The sequence below is a fragment of the Lates calcarifer genome, linkage group LG6 (genome assembly GCF_001640805.2).
Source record: "Lates calcarifer isolate ASB-BC8 linkage group LG6, TLL_Latcal_v3, whole genome shotgun sequence".
Classification (NCBI taxonomy): domain Eukaryota; kingdom Metazoa; phylum Chordata; class Actinopteri; family Centropomidae; genus Lates; species Lates calcarifer.
In genome coordinates this window covers 2096168-2113909 of record NC_066838.1, presented here as the reverse complement: position 1 = coordinate 2113909, position 17742 = coordinate 2096168, and the positions used below count along the sequence as shown (strand labels likewise).

Sequence of the window (17742 nt, the reverse complement as noted above, 5' to 3'; positions counted from 1 at the left end):
TGATATGCCAACAGTGTGCTGAAATGAGTAACTAGATATGCTTTGTACTGCTGAACTGGATCCATATTCTGCACCACTGATAACTATTCTTGTCTTTTGTTATCAACATCCCTAACATGAAGAGAAATACATGCATTATGTACAGTGTATGCACAGAGTAAAGTACCAGGGTACCACTGTTGTACATCAGTGGTTCACATCCAGATTATCCTATATCTGGTTTAAATGCATCACCACAACAACAGTGCTGCTTAGTTTGTCAGTGGTTGCTGTTACTTATTTTGAACAAACTCTTGAGCACTTCAGAATTTAAATTTCTTGTGCTTGCACATGTTGTGAGAACATGCAGTGTATAATTAGTGGATATTGTTTTTGCCATCAAAGGTCTGTCTTGAAGAAGAAATCAAAACCTCAAAGAAAGAACCTGAAAATATGTTCAGTTAAAATTAAATGATTGTTGGCCTATGTTCTCACAGTTTTGATCACTGTGTTTACAAAGCCTCTCAGAGCATCAGACCTGCTGCTTTGGAAAGAATTTTGCTTGACTTGATGTAAACACTGCATCACACCATTGAGTCAAGTCACCCTGGTTAATTTTTGGGAGTCAGTTTAATCATGCATACTTTAAGTATAAGCATCAGACTGATGTGTGTTGCACATTATAGAAAATTGTGACAGATATTATGTCTTTACTTTCTCTCCACTGATGTCTGGGAGGACAGCTATTAGACCTGGTTGGACCCACGTGAGTGTGATACTGGTCTGTGTGCTATTACCTAAGCAAAGTGGCTGTTAAAGTGAGAGAGCAGTTTTTTGCCTGTCCCAGGGACAATGTGGAGGCATTGCAAAGCACAAGTAGGTGGAGATCCGACAGGAAATGAGGGGAGAGAGAAATGGGAAAGACGTGCAACTAAGATCCTCATCTAGACATGAGCTGTTGCAGTTGACGGTTGGTACGCACAATACTTGAGTGAAAAAATCCAAATCATCTGTATGTCTTTGTTGGATATCTGGCTCCACGCAAGCTCCAACAAGTCCATTGAAAGAAAATAAGGCAACAACTATATTATAATCTGTTAATAATAATAATAAATTGGTCATTTAGAAAGCAAAAACTCAAAACATTTGCTATTTCTACCTTGTAAAATATAAGAATTTGCTGCTTTTTTTTCATCATTTATGGCAGTGAAAGAAATATCCTTGGGTTTTGGATTGTTGGTCAGACAAAACTCTTTAGGCTTTTCCCATTTTTTTCACATTTTACAGACTAAATTATTACCTGATTAATCAAGTGCTAGAGTTTTCTTTCTTTCTTTCTGTCTCTTCTTCAGCCTGTTTTCCTTCTCCATAAACCTTGAAACTAGGAAAAGTTGTGCCAGAAATCCCTTCTCTAAATCTCTGTAGCATATAACAGTTTCATTTTGTAGATGAACATTGTAACTGTTGTCAACAGCTGTGGGAACTACATGAACTGGACAGTCAATAACATTGGATTTTAATTCTTTTTTGTGTTGTTCATGATAAAAAGTAGGTTTGTCTAAGAATTCTGTCGTTTCCTTGAATCAGTAACATTTCTGCGCTAGATTTGGATGTAGTTTAGCAGCTGGTTCTTAGGTTGATGTATATTTCTTCTTCTTTGCTCTCAGTCCCTGTTGTTTGTGCTCGTAACTTCAGTTAACAGAAGCTAACCTTACCATGAGTAACTTCCGGGCTGTGTCTGTAGGCTTATAGCAAGGATGTCCCATTCATTCCATTAAAAGGTGCTAACAGAGCATTGAATTGAAAATGTTCTTCAGAATTCCAGATTTTTGGGCTAGTAGCAGATGAGCATGAGTTTTCTCTGGCTGAACTAGCCGGCTGCCCACACGCTTGAATGGTACAAAAATATGTTGATAAGGCTTTATACTGGACCTAATGACTCAGATTGTAATAATACCAAAACTCATTTATGAATGTGTGTGCTACAGTTTTGTAGCTGTTCAGCAATTGTTATGTATGGCGCATTCCTTCTGGGTCAGTGTGTTACATGACCTATATGACCTGTTTCAACTGTGGCCACTGTGTTCAATGTTAGTTCACCCCAGACTGTTCCTGTCACCTTGGCGTCTACCTCCACCGCTGGCTGGTATCATGTCTGTGTATGACTCCTCACCAGCTTTTGGTTTGACTCTGTCAGAGCTGTCAGAGCATAGCTTGTATGACAAATATGGGTCAAAACATGTCATGGTATCAGAGACAGGATGAGGGTCTTAAAACTAAAGCTCAGCTCTGTCTATGTAACAGACTGTCTTCAGGGCTGGAGGGTTTTCAGTGCGGCATCTGTGTTACATCACTTCAGTGGAAATACACTGGTGACAGTGACATGTGACACTGGTAAAATGATTTCACAATAAGTGTCTTTATAATCTCTCAGTCCTTCAATGTTAAAATGGTTCCCAAAACTATAAACTAGTGGAGTAGACTGTGCTGAGAGGTATCACTGTGGCCTAGAGTTCTAAGGTACATGTCATGTAACTGCAAATCCTCAGCTTGATTCCTAATGGGGATCATTTTTGCATGTCGTCCATCTCACTCTCTCCCTTATCTGTCTCTACTGTCATCTGTTAGATGAAACGTCTGAAAAAATAAAGACTTAGCTCTGATTTCTATAGCTCTCCCTAGAAGGGGAAAAAAGCAGCAAATGCTGTATAACAAATAAAGGTCAACATGAGTTAGTTATTAGAGTTGAACAAGCCACCAAAACTGCAATATGTTGGCCATTAGGCCTTCTATCTCCATATCTTCTATGGGAACCAACGTATGATTTCACATCCTGTTTAAAATGTGTGTTATTATTGCATCTAATAGTCAATCCACCAATGTCTGTGTAACCCTCTACTATATATACTGTATACATGTGAACATATATGTGACATTCTAAGGTGTTGTGACATCTTTGCAATGTGTGTATGTGTGAGTATGTGTATCGGTGTGTTTTCCATAGCTAGGTAAGCAAAGACTGGTGTTGTTGAGCACATGGTGCACAAAGAAGGCGGCCTGTGTTCTGCATGTGTGATAGAGAGAGGGAGGGAGAGAGAGAGAGACAGAGAGACAGAGAGAGAGAGACAGAGAGAGAGAGAGAGAGAGAGGAGTCAGCATCCAGGTCCTTCACGCATCACAGGACTCAGCTGTCAAAGTGTGGAAGCTGGTGTGGCAGTGATGACTTACTTTAGTCTGGGACACACTGGGCTCGGCTGAAAGACAAAGAGGGAGGGGCGCAGGGGGCACAGAGAGAGAATGTTAATAGACTGGATCAAACCAGTCAAGTATTTATCCGTGTAGGCCTTTGTCCAGTGAGATTCCTCAAAAAGTCAGAAAAGGTTTAAAGAGGCAGAATTATGGAAAACAAGAACCATCTAGTCGTGGGGTGGATCTTGCCTTTGCAGATTATTATTTTTTGTTATCTAAGTGCTGTTGGAGGATGAATCTGGTACTTGTCCCTGTTTCATTGTGATTTGATGAAATAGCATCTTTTGAACAAGCTACTCTGAACTGCCCCTGAACTGAAAATATTGATGTTCAGTGTATAGATGGTCTTAGGTGAAGACAAGGGGCAGAGTCAACAGTGCTCCCAGACCATCAGTGGCTCATGAGCAGTGCTGGTATTATGCTAATGCCTGGGCCAAAATGTTACTATGAGCTTTCAATGTCAGGGGGGTCTCCTCATCAGCTCATGCTCACTCTGCCATTTACATTTACACAATGAATGCTTTTCAGTAATCTAAAAACAACAACAACAAAGCAGTTTTGCATATTCAATAATATAATATGTGAATATAAGCACTTGTATTATGCTCGCAATATGAAACTCCATTTTGATGTTAAGTTGGTTTCAATAAGTTTGACCAATGTGTATGTTCTTTCTTATGAGTAAAAACCTCAGCTGGGATTGCGTTCCCTCTCGTCTCTTTGCTTACAGTATTTTCATTTATTAGTACAGCTGTGTAGATCTGGCTTTTAAAATGACTACATACAACTGGAACAGAATAAGCTAGAATCATGGCTGTTGAAATTATTTCTGTATCTTCTCTGTGTTACATCAGTAAGTGTAACTCATGCTGGGGGTGGTTCATGCCAGGTCAGATTCCTTGAAACGTTCCCCTCTCTTCCAGTAACAGTATGTTGTGTTTGTAAACGTTTTACTAAATGTCAAGGACAAATAACATGGTTTGAATTTTGACTGTGGTCAGTCTTTGGATGAATCCCTCAGAATGAGCAACAGTGGAAGTTTAAATACAGAATTTAATCACATTATAACAGATGTTCCAGGGCTCAGATAATATACACTGCACACTTTAATATGGGCTTACCTACTTACCTACCCAGCATCTGCTTGCTATTGCGACCTAGACCCTTTATCCTGACATAATGACTAAATTAAGCCAGATTTTTTAATATAACAAATTATGTTTTATTTGTTTTTAAAACTGTTCTCACAATAAAAAAAATTCTGACAATTTACATCACATGGTTAAATAATTACATTACACAGTTAACCTGTAAAGGCTGAGATTGAGTGCTGGTCAGACTGAATTGCCGTTTTGTTTTCAGATGTCATGGTTCCAGATGAACTCTTTCCAATAGTAGAACTGGTGTTCCCTACTACTTCCCTACTTTAAATTGACATTCAATGGAAACACCCTGTGTTTTTTCCATCTTAACTGTATTACTGATAATTGCCTTGGTAAAAAATAGACAGTTTAGACAGGAGTAACAATGTGTAATTTATGCTTTGTGCTGTACTTTACTGTACTGTTTCGAAATTTTGCAGTCGAGTTGACAAACTTTGTTTTCCCCGCAAATGTAGGGCCACACCGAGAGCACCATGTGACGTTCCTTTTATTGCAGTGTGTCAGCCATGTAAACTGTGTGAGCCATTACTTTCAAAAAGAGTAGGTCTTTGCCTTTTTCAACAAGATCACCTGCTGATTCCTTGTCTGAGTTGTCCTCATAATAAGTTTGGGACTGTAGTGGCACAGGAGGCTCTGAATGAGCTTTTCCTTTGAAAAATGACACAGGGCACAGGTAGCTGACAGCCCAGACATCACAGAATTGTCCCCATCCTGTGTTGTTATGACGACAAGAGCCTCACATCAGCTGTCTACTCTAACCCCCCCACCCCACCCCCCACACACACACCAATTTTTGCTCCCTCCTAGTGTTTCACATGATATACAATGATGAGGTGAATCAATGAACATGCTAGCTAACACCCCCTCCTGGCTTTTTGCTTTTTAGTTTGCATTACAAATTTTTTTGGCAACTGTAAAAAAACTGGAAGCACAAAGTTTTGGACATTAGGGTTTTACTTAGAGTTTATATATCTTCCCTTGGGACTGGCCTCTGGTATCTCCAGATAATTATGATTAAATCATTCAGTCTCAATGTAACTAACCCTCCAATATTATCATAAACCTAGCTGTTTCATTACACAGATTTGACTTGTTTTGCTGTAATTCACCATCATATATTAAGAAAAAAAGTTCTGCTAAGCTGTAAGAGATCTGTCTTCCATGTCCAGCCCATAGTGACCTTCTGTGTCAGCAGCAGAAGATACTTTTCAGAACTTAGCAAATATGCCACACATTATTTCCCTCACCTTGCCTAATTGCCTCTAGGGAGTCAGCTGCTCATTTAGAAGGAATAAGAATGTCATATGTCAGATGTCATTTGTGGTTACTGCTAATGAGAGCCGCTGGACATCCATTCAGGCTCCACACCCATAATACTCAGCACACCTCTTGACTTATAAGCATCTCAGGCTCCAGAAATAGCAACAGTGGTTTTGTAATGTGTCAGGCCTCCCTGCTGCACTGCAGCACACCCACATGTTCTCCCTGCTGCTGATAACCGAGCAGCTGGGAAGCTTTCTAGCATTGATCTGAATGCAGAAGCTAGCTGGCTCTGCTAAGTATTAGATTTGCAGATAAACTGAGGTCATTTTCTATCAATAGTCAGCTGCATTAGTTATCTTGAATTCATGTGTGGAGTGTATGGGACATTGAATATATAGACAAGTCTTGATTGATCTGAATCTGGCTTACATTAGTTGTTGCATGCAAAATAACAAATTTCAAGGAAATGGCAACATCAGCATTACAGATTTAGCATCTATAAGAATATTAGTAGCAGCCTTAATAAGTCCATACTGGTAACAGCATTTCCTGTACCCCTATGGTTATTCCTTGTGAAGTCATCTGGACCTGAGTAGGTCTATTTCTGCAGCAGCATAGCTTCCCATACAGAGCTAACATAGTTGTGATGTTGTCAATAGTAGCCTTGTTTGTCAAGCGTTGACGGTGGCACAGCAGAGTGCCATTGTTCTGCCTTTAACACACTGTGGTTTCTATACTGACCAGAATGATGCATCGTGGATGACAGAGACCCTCTCCTGAGACAGCACTGGGTTTGTGTTAAGACTATATGTTTGACTAAAAGCTGTCTTTTAATGGGCCATTTCACTGAAACACATAACAAGCAAAATATTCAGTTCAGTTCAATTTTATTTATATAGCGCTGAATCACAACAGAAGTTATCTCAAGGCACTTTTCATATAGAGCAGGTCTAGATTGTACTCTGATAGTCACTGCTAGATTTTCCTCCTTTGAAGAAATTACTGTGGTAAAGTACAGTGTAGGCTATCAACAAAAAGAGCAATTACACATTATCTCATAAGCTAATTTATAATAAGTTGAATTCAAGCTCTGCCTTTGTAGCACAGGGGAACAGCAAAATTTTGATATTTTTACTTAATGTTTGTGTCTTTTGACTGGTGTATTAAATTTAACTGTGATAGTCTGTGGGCAAATGACTTGAAACAATCTAAGTATCAAGAACTGTAACATTATTAACTTTGTGTCTTTTTTTGGTAGAAATATGAGGGGTTTTGTGGCTAATGCTGCTAGCACTGTTGCCTCTTGGGTTACTTGTGCGTAAGAGCACAAATATGCATCATATACTAACAGATTTACCACTAAGACTAATGGATTTGTTCACCACAAAACAATCAACAACATTAGTTCTGATTGCAGTTTTTTTTCAGTCTGTAAAAATGCAAATATATGCACCATTCTGGCCTATAGGATTTTCCCCTACAAATCACAACCTTTCCAAAAAACTAAACAAAAAACTTACTTAAGCATACCGTATCATGCTTTTGGTAAGTGCAAAAACTTTCAGTTATGATTCTAAGTCAGGAGCTTTCAACCACATCTCACGTTCCTTCTCAGTGGGTAGATTTTTATTGTTGGTTGTCCAGTTAAAAGCTCTAGAAAATGCTAGTTAAAAGACCTTAGAAATATGTTTTTAAGGAATACTGTTATTAGTAATTTAGGGAACTGTGATGGTGTGAGTGAAGGGAGTTTCAGATAAAGCCTCACTGTGCACTTTATTAGGAACACCTTTACACCTGTACATCTATCAAGAATAAACAGAGTGAATACTCATGTGGCAGGAGTGAAGTGCACAAAGTCATACAAAAAAAAAAACTTCCAGTATGCAGCAGCACCTTGTTGATGAGAGAAGTCAGAGGAGAGAGGCCGGTTGGAGATGAGAGAAAGGCTACACTAACTCAGGTGTTCCACTGCTGTTAGCCACGAGCAGAAATCTGAGGCTGTGGTAGCAACAGGCTCACCAAAACTAGACAGTTGAAGACTGGAAACACATAGCCTGGTCTGATGGATCTGGATTTCTGCTGAGGAAGCACATGATAGGGTCAGACTTTATCATCAACAGTATGAATCCAACCTGCCTTGTGTCAACAAGCCCGGCTGCTGGTGACAGTGTAACCGTTTGGGGAATGTTTTCTTGGTGCACTTTTGGCCCCTTAATAAAAAACAAGCCAACAAACAAACAAAAAAAAATCAATCTAATATTGCTCCATGTCCCAAAACAAAAGTTGTCACAAACTGGTTTCATGAACATGACAATGAGTTCATTGAACTTCAGTGGCCTCCCCAGTCACCAGATATGAATCCAATAGGACACCTTTGAGGTGTGGCAGAACAGGAGACGGGCAGTCTGAATGTGCAGCTGACAGATTTGCAGAAATGATGTCATTCAAATCATGTCAAGATGGAGCAGAAAACAATGTTTCCAAAATCCATGTGCATGCCACAGAGTGCTCGGTGATCTTCTATAACAAGATCATATGTTTAGACATAATTCTTTCTGAAGTCTTTTTTACACTCTAAATCCATAATAACAGAGAAAAGACAGACTACGTTAAACAGACCTTATCAGTATCTTCTTGGACTTGTAGACCAACCTGTGCTTCACTGAATATATTAATGAGCAGAAGTGAGGGGACTTAACAAATGGAGAATCATTCCACGTTGTCTCACCTCTCATGGCTGTAATGTGCCTGTTGCATGAGCTTACTTCTGTGTGTGCTTAGAAGGAATTGTAATGACTTGTTGTGGTGCTGCTTACACCCACGTATGGGTTTGCAGGTCTTCACTGGGGGAGGGATGGGGTGCTCTGCAGTAAAGATTCTTCACATTTTTGTTCATCTGACATTGCAGTGGGTAGCGTTGACATGCAACCCATCTGAATAATTGCCACAGTTTTAGCTATTAATGGGCACTGAGCTGTGCCCCAGCTCTCCGTCAGCACGGCCCAACACAGACTCCCAGTCTCTCAACAGTTTATCACTTCTCTGATGCCATACCACTCAGTTGACTTTCCCCTCAGGCTGTAATGGCTTGGATGTTACAGTTTAGATGTAGATGAGGATGATTGTTTGGTGGCTGCTGCGTGTTCACATGTGTTCATGTGCGCAGAAGAGAGAGGGACACATAGAAAGTAGAGAGGACTATAAAGCAGCTCTATATGATGAAGTCCTGACCAGCCTCAACGATAAATCAGATTAAACCATAGCAGACAATGAGTTGTTGAGAGAGCAGGCAGATGAGGCCTGTATACACAGTGAGGCAATATAGCTTTGGTTATGATGCACCTACAACTGCAGTGAACTTTCACTCTGCAGGGGTTTCCTGTTCAGTTCTGCTTAATCTCCCATTTAATTTCTGTGGAAAGGATTCCAGATCTAATGGGATTGTATTGAGTTTGTTTTGAGTGTAGTCATGCAAACACTGACTGAACTAAAAGTACTCTATTACTTTCAATTTTTGTATGATTCTCTCTCATACAGTAAGTAGTGATAAGACAGTAATGGCATTTTGCAATGAAACATGATCAGCTAGGTAATCTTTCAGCATGGTGTACAGCTAAATACAGTAACACTGCTTCTACAAACATTGGCAATGTTCAGCATTTTGGGAAATGCGTATATTAGCTGTCTTAACACTTAGGCACTTGTTTCTATTTCTAAAAATAAGACTAGAAGTAGGTAACTCTTATAATTTTGACCCATTCGATACTACTGATCCAGCATCAATACTGAAATTATTAAGCAGATCAGGTATCGACCAGATGTGACTGAGACACGTCAAATACAGCTGCAGACTCTGAATCATAAACTAGTATTGCCATTTACCCAGAGTTTAGTGGGATTAGTGCATCCTTATTTAAAACCAAGACTTTATTTTATCTCTGTAAGACCAAAACAATGAGCTAAAAGAGGCTAAAAAGCTTTATAGACCTTAGGATAATTTCAGAGGTTGGTGCTAATTCTCTTGGGGTTTGTCATTACATGTCACAGCTGTCATGTAACTTACATGGATTTGATCCATTTTTAATATTAGAAAAGTGCAGCTTTAAATAAGTTGATATTTTGTACTTTTTACCACTGCTCTCTATACTCCTGTTTTTATAAAATCACAGAAAATCTAACTGATTCAGGTGGAGACTGACCTTGCATGATGACCTTGGGGTTACTCAGAGTGAGGATTTATTATTGTAAACAGGACAGGGTGTTGTTGTTGAGCCAGTTTAACAAAGAATGCTAGCTTCCTGATTTATTGACGGGATCACAGTATGTATGCTTGACACTTGTTTTCAAGGCTGTGTCATGGCCACAGTTAATATGTCATCTGACATGGAGACAGCAGTGCTTATCAGAGCACACACATAAGCACTCACTGATGTAATCAAGAAATTAGCTGTTGAAACTGATAGTCTCTTAGTTTTCAAATCTCTGTCTCTGAGTGTATATAGTTAACAACTCTTATATTGTGTCTGTCCTTGTCTACACACTTCTAGGTGTCATAGCGTGTGTGAGCCGTCAAAGCCAACCCTAACCCCCAGCAGCAGGACATCAGTCTTGGTCTCTTGCCTACCAAGGAATCCCTGATTTCCCAGGAGTGATTGCTCTGAGCTGTCAGCTGCAAAACCAGTGGATTGATTTCTCATTACATTGTCTCAGTGAGCTGTATGTACTGTGTGGGCCTGTGAGTCGATGCGACACAGGTTCCTGTATGAGTTGGTGAAAAAAATTACACTCTGGTCTTTGCCAGGAATCATTGCTATGTTTCTGCCACACCAATGTTATTGTTACACAGGTTTAGCTAGGCCTTTTCATATTCTAACCTCTCTTTGCTGATGTAATGTTCTCATCTTCAAGAGTAGGAAATCACTCTCCAGGGAAGGCAACAATGAAAGACACCTGAGCCCAAATTAATTTCAGTCTGTTTGAGCTATAAAAGAGGCAGGAATTTGACATTTAATTCTGATCTTCAATGTGGTAGTTTGGCCTGTGTGGATTCTGCCTAAAAAGTCCATAAACAGGCCACTTTGTGAAGAATTCACTGTTTGGCATCACAACATCACAACTCCCCAATACCTCATCAACATACTCCTCCCATTCTAAATCCCTTTTTTAATTTGAAGAAGTGCACTGATACTGAAAAATATCTTCACAACACGAATGTTTGCTGATATGCCTGCAGGGTCAAAAAGGTGATTTAGTGGAACAGTGAAGAGCCTGTCTGTCTGTCTGTCTGTCCATATAACTCCTTAGTCCAGAACAAAATATCTCAACAACTACCGGCTAGATTCCTGTAGGATTTTATCTGGATATTCATAGCCTCCAAAAGATGACTCTTGATGACTTTGGTGACCCCTTGACCTTTCATATAGTACCTGAACTTTCCCTTTGATCCCCACTCTGGTCTAAGGTTGCTCCACGTCATATCATATTAGTAATACCGGGATGTGTTGACATGCTCAAAGTGACCCCACACAGACCTAACAGTGAAAGTAGAATGTAAAAATAAAAATGACTTTGGTCTTTTTTTGTAGAAGTGGTTTGATGACAGTAAAAAACAGCAGAATTGTCACATCACATAACAAAGACCATGTGGTGTCATCCAGTGACCACATTAACTATGAGAGGAGATACATAAGGATCTGATTCATCTCAGCACAGGACAGTGAGTTAAGATGATAAACCTTATTGATCCTAATTTCCCTGTGGCTTTTCCTCATTCTTTGGACACTTTGGAGAATTTTAGTGCCAGTGAGTATCTACCAAAATCATCAGTAGGTTGCTCATTCTGCCCTTTGTATTGCACATCTCAATAAATATTTCAGTCTCTAGCTGGGTTTTAGATTTTATGTTAATATGTGTGATGGACACCCAGACCATGGGGCATAGGTAATTTCTGTGTCCCTCACACTTTACATCATCAGCACAAATGGCTGGCTGAATTCTCAGATCTCAGATTGTGGCTGCCAAATGAAAGCAAACATGTCCTCTCTGCCCATTATGGTTACAGTACAGTGACAGCTTGCAGTGTCTCCTCAGGTGCTACCTCATCCTCTGAGCTCTCCAACTTTTTATTTGCTGGATTTCCCTAATCTGACTGGCCTGTGAGTCTGAGCTGAACAAGTCTAAAAAAAGGGTCAGTGAATCATCATGTCCACTACATTGTACTTAGTCTCTTGCTCAGTGAATTTCTCTGAATGCTCATTTGTAAGATATAAAGGCCACACATTGAGCTGGAACCAGAGAGCTTTTGCAATTTTGCTTGAAAGTTGTCATAAACTAAAAATTGGTTAGTTCATTATCAAAATAGTTGCTAATTGATTTTCTGTCTGATTTACTGACTAATTGCTGACTAATTGTTTCAGCTCTGATTGAGTTCTCACCAAAAGGTATGGGATGTGTTCATTGGATGTTGCATAGTGCTTTGAAAAGCCTCTCTGAAGTCGTGTGCTGGTGAGCTACACATTGTAACTGCCATGTAGATGTACAAGCAATCAATAACACAGTAATATGCACCATATTTAACAATTGACTTGTGCATGTTTCTACAAAAATCTTTACATTGTAGGCTAAGACTGACTTTGCCTACACCACTAGGGAGCGAAACAACATCCCCTGCTTGAATTTTTTGTTCCTTTTGTGTTAGCAAAGTTTCCTGCTTTAGTATTCAGCATATGCGGAGCAACTTTAGCATTCATTTGCAGGTGGTGTTTTGTGTTCACCTGATAAATCACCTTATTTTTAGCTCTGGTTAAGTCTTTAACAACCCCTGTCTGCTGTTTGGTGCTGGTCAGGTAGTCTACAGTTGGTTTATCAGTGCTCCTTTCTGCATGTGGGTGCCTATAGGAGATAATAAGAGGAGACTTAGCTCAGCCATACTATAAATACGAGGTAAAAGTTGTTCTGCAGATTGCTTATGTTTATCCCCTTTGACCTCTATTAATGAATACTAGCAACAGATAAAAATGAAAAATGATCTTTGTCTACCTCAGGCCACTATGTGTAAAATTTGAATGTTAATGTCGAATCATTCAAGTTATTCTGGTGGGGCAAAGTTTTTTTGTAGTTTGTATAAATATGCCCCAGTACCTTCTTAAATAATTTCTGGTTGATGGGTATTTATTAGAAAACAGTATCAGCTTCCCAACTAAATATTCTAGCAGTTGTTTAGCTGCAGGCAATGAAAACATTACTTAGTGCCCAGAGGATGTGTTAGTCACTGAACTAAGAGATGCCAGACTGTGTTCTGGCAGTTTCCAGCACAAATAACACTCCTGTGCCTTTTCAAGCAGTCTGTGGTTGCTCTTTAAAGGTAGTACTGAATGCAAACCTCCACTGCTTCAAATCTTTTTTTTTATTGAGCTATAGGTACACAATGTACCATTGACTGTGTTGTATGTTCTTTGGGATCATAGTGTATATCATTAGATATTAACAGAGGATTAACAGTAAAATGCAGGTATCAGCTTGTAGCTCATGACTGGGTCTTTATAACTTATAACTGTCTTACTCCTGATGAGTCGTGCTCCCTTGGCCCCCCCAGCAGAAATGAGCTTCATGTATGCTTGATTGACCTCAGGCAGGACAGAAGTGGTAGTGCTTCTTTGCTTACAGTACATTCCTACTAAACTATTAAACATACAGTAAATAGTACATGCAGTGTAAGACACTGTATACTATGTATGTGGTTAGCACTTTGCAAACTGCTTGATGAATGACAAGGTGCTTGAGATATAGTGACAGATATTTTAATTTCTCCACACTTGATATGGCTTCACCTTACAATGGAATCTGACCTGAACTATCATTCTTCTTTTGTGAGAATGACTGTGTCTGGGAAAGCCCAGTCAAAGCCCAGCCTGAACAAAATCAACAGTCTTTTGGGAGCAGAGCTGCTTTTTCTTCTCCTCCTATTTTTACTAACTGGGTTGGAACTAAACCTTTAAGTAACATGACAGTTGTCTTATCCAACTTGAATTTGGGTCATATCACTTCTTCAGATGAAGAAATGTTTTACTGAAGGACTGATGTTTCAAACTCTCTTTAACCTGTGCCTCTTTGACCAATCCCTGTCTCCCAAATCCACAGAAAAGAAATGATTAGAGCTTTGAGAACTGGGGCATTTTATATAAAGACAACCCCTCTGCTGCAGCCCTCAGTTGTGGTTGGCTTTATGGATTGCAGTTCATTTAAATCATAAGCTTTTTTTTTTCTCTGACACATCTGATGGGTTAGCCTGTGCAGCGGATGCCTCTCAGGGAAGAGCTTATGAGCTTACTGTATGTCGAATGGTTCATGCAAAATTGAAAAAGAGATGTTTTTCTCCTCACAACAAGGAGAGTGACTCAGAGATAGAGAGTGAGAGGAAACATGTTACCTTCTAAAATAGGTCTGACTGGCTGCAGGGCTGTTAGGAACGCGGTCATGTTTCTGTACCATAGGGACATGATCAGGACAAAGCACTAATCTTCAAAGGCATTAGAACTGGATAATTCAGTACCAAGCAAAACAAACAAAAACTTCCAGTCTCCACCGGCCATTACGCTAACTTTGAAATGTCTTGGCATTGTCATAGGCATAAGCAAACAAAATATTATTTTCCAGCAAGTTAACCTTGTAGCTTTCACTGAGAGGAATTTTCCTCAGTTAACCATGTGGAAGCAACTATTTGAAGAATATCACAGTGAAGCAACTTGCCAGAATCATAGCTTGAATCTCATTCTAGTCAGTGACTAGCCTGGTTCTGAATTGTTCAGTTGTCAGGAGGGGCAGTTATTTGGCTTCAGTGCCCATCCCTGTCACCATATACAGAAAAAAAACTGTTATAGTCTTTTTAAGTCCAAATATCCTAATCTGGGCAGAGTAGAAGAAACCTGGGTTGAGTTGAAGTGGTCTATGCTGCTGGCAGCCAACATGTAACTTCTGTCTATCATGCAACACCTGACAAAACATATTTCATTTGTGAGAATCATTCAGTGATTCAGTGAGCCTACTGAGGAAATACATAATAAAAAAGTGGGTCTGTACACTTTTGTGAAATAACAGAAGAAACAATGATTGACTTTGTATTCTAATATTGATGTTTTCTTGGAACCAATATCTGTGGCCACTAGAGTAACTGCAGCTTACGGTTGGCTTCATCGAATGATATTAGAGCTAATGTAATACCTGAGTTTCCCCACTTTTTGATACCAATTTTGTGACTCCTTTCTTTAAGAAACATTTTCATTTTTGATGAAATGTTGTCTAACATAGGCAGCCATACAAAGAGCTTTGCCTAAATAAACTACAAAATTGTCTATAATTGGCTTAGCTATGATGTAAAACAGCAAAGCATAAGTAAGGTTTCACAGAGTTTTGGATACTTGGTTATAGAGACACTTTTCATTCTGCAGTAGAGGTTTGATATCCAGCATTAGTTGCTGCTTTATCTATCTAGACAGATATCACAATATCAGATGCTCGAACATCCTCACAACTAGCAGCATGATTGCAACATGAAATAATACAATGTTTATTAGTTCCATAATATTACTTAAAAGTGTTCAGTACTCAGCACAACCTTAAAGCCACCCATCTCTTTTCTGCCTCTGCTCCTGACCTCATTCTGTTGTGTGGCTGGATTTGGAGTGGTTTGCATGTCCTGCTATTGAACCTCTGCAGTGAATAGCGTTAGCCTGGAGCACATCTGTTCAGAAGGCTAATCCACAAAAGGCTGGTCCCTTGCATAATGCTCCCACTGGGCAACCACTTCAGCTGGCACAAACAATCCACACAACAATGGTGTCGCTAAAGCTAGCCTCAGTGAGGCTATGTGCTGAGCAGAGAGAGAGAGGTCTGCTAAGCTGCTACACCGAGCTGACTCGTGTGTGAGTGCTGTTAACTGTCTGCGATGGAGCTGTTGGCCTCATTTCAGAGGCCTCTCCCTGGCTTTTCCCCCGCTGTCTAATTCTCTTCTCTTATATTACAACCCCCCCACCCCCAGCTGTCAATCTCTGTCTCCCTCCCTCCTCATTTCTTCCTCTCATCACTGTTTTCTTTTACCAGTTTTCTTGCATTTGTGTTTTGGTCTGCATTCTTCTGCTCAGTGCACCACATGTCCCACCAGATCACCTTGTTATTCTTTGTTGTTTTTGATACTCAAAAGTCAAAGCATTTTGTGCAAAACCCTGCAATCTTACGTAACACCGGAACCAGATAGACTGACAGTACAATCGCCTGTCAAGGTTTTATAGACAAAGGGGCTGAAACGTTATTTGTCATGAGCAGGAAAGGTAGGATTTTGTCAGGTCATTAGGATTTAGCCAAACTTTAATATATTGTGTGTAGTTCTGTGGGTTGTTGTGTGTGTTATTCTGGTTTAGCTGGCTTAGCGTGAAGCACCATTGTTACATTTCAGTACAAGCTCCACAGTCAGCATTTCATATTCAGTAAAGGTGTTCATAGAAGATGGTTTATGTGTACAGTTTTCTCCCCATATAAGCAATCATAAATCCTGATCAAGGGACATTTTCTGGAGAAAATGAGCACTGTAAGCAGCTAATGTTCAAATTGTGGAGATTGATTTTTTTTTTTTCAGTTTATGTTTTTTTTATATTTTGAGTGTTTGATATTTAAAGGGCAGCTGCAGCATCTTCTAATGACTGATTTGTCCTAGATTTGAACCAGCACTCCAACATTCATTGTTGATGCATGCATAAAAGGTTGTGCTGATGACGTTGATGAGAGCAGGTTAATTTAACAGTGCTGTAATTTGTGATACATGAGAGAAAACTGAGTGATAGTCTAGAATCAGGCCCAACAAGTTCAAGAGTAATGCTGAACTGTAGATCAGTTAAAGAGACTAAAAACCAGCGTTCATCTCAGATACCCAGTGAGGAAACTTGACTATGAACAGTGTTTGCTGCAGTGACAGCACTTCCTGCTCCAGACACAGGGGATCATGGGAAATACTGTTGTGACTTGAAAACTGCTTAACTGCTCGGACTCCAACAAAATTAATTACCTCTTGTGGCTGCTGTTGTGCAGCAGAGTTACATTGTGTTGCTTTTAAAATATTGAAATTTTAAGTTCAAATTGATTTCAGTGGAATCACTGTGATCAGTGGATCTGCTTGTGGGGGTGGAGTAAGCCTGTGCTGTACTTTTGCATGCAAATTTGTGCACTTGATCAATAAACTTTCTTGACAGTCTAATGAATAGTCCAGAATCCAAAATGGTGCTGCGCTGGACCATAAACTGCATAAACCAGACATGATCTGCTGATAGTTATGAGGCAGTAGTCCATGGGACTGACTGGTGCTAGTATGACATGCATGAATAGTGTGTAGTGGTTAGCTTGCCAGGTGCGATAGTTCACCAACTAGTCCTGTGAGTCACCAAGCTTCTAACACTACCCATCTCACAGTGATGTGTGGATGAACTGCACTGTGCACCCTGTGGTCTGATCAGGGGTTTGCAGTCGTTTCAAGTTATTATTGTAGGCCTCATCTGTAGGTCAGGTAGTTATTATGATAGTGTGAAAAACCCTCCCTAAAATAATCTGGCAGTCAATCATTAGAAAATCACATGAAATATCAAGGAAACACAGTGGTAACAAAAACAGTAAGGAAAAAAAAAGCAAAATGTAGTGTTGGAGCACTGTACATAGAAAATATAGTAATATAGTATGGCATGTCTGAATACATTTGTGCAGTGGGTACAAATAAACTTGTACTAAACAGAAATGAACTGAATGTTTGATACTGAAGGATGCATCCTGGTCCAGAGAATGCAGGAGAAAAAGGCTTCAGAATCAGAAGAAAAATGTAGAACCTCAAACCATTTGATCATGCTGGTGATACCGTTGTTGAGAGATTCTATATAGTAACAAAAAAATGTGAAAAGCCTACTGTTTTAAATTTGTAACAAAAAAAATGAATACAGCTTGAAGTGTTTTCTTAAAGAGGAACATGTTTGAATGAAGTTAGTTAGTCTATCTGAAGATACTGTAAGTATCAATAATAATATGTCTTATCTTCACTTCCAATCACTCAGTT

At 39.6% G+C, this 17742-nt stretch overlaps 1 protein-coding gene across 1 annotated transcript in view; it reads left to right on the top strand.

The window, feature by feature from the left end:
* Positions 1-17742, top strand: part of prkcz (protein kinase C, zeta) — a 106080-nt gene that overhangs the window by 21168 nt on the left and 67170 nt on the right. The gene's annotated exons all lie outside the window — the stretch shown is intronic.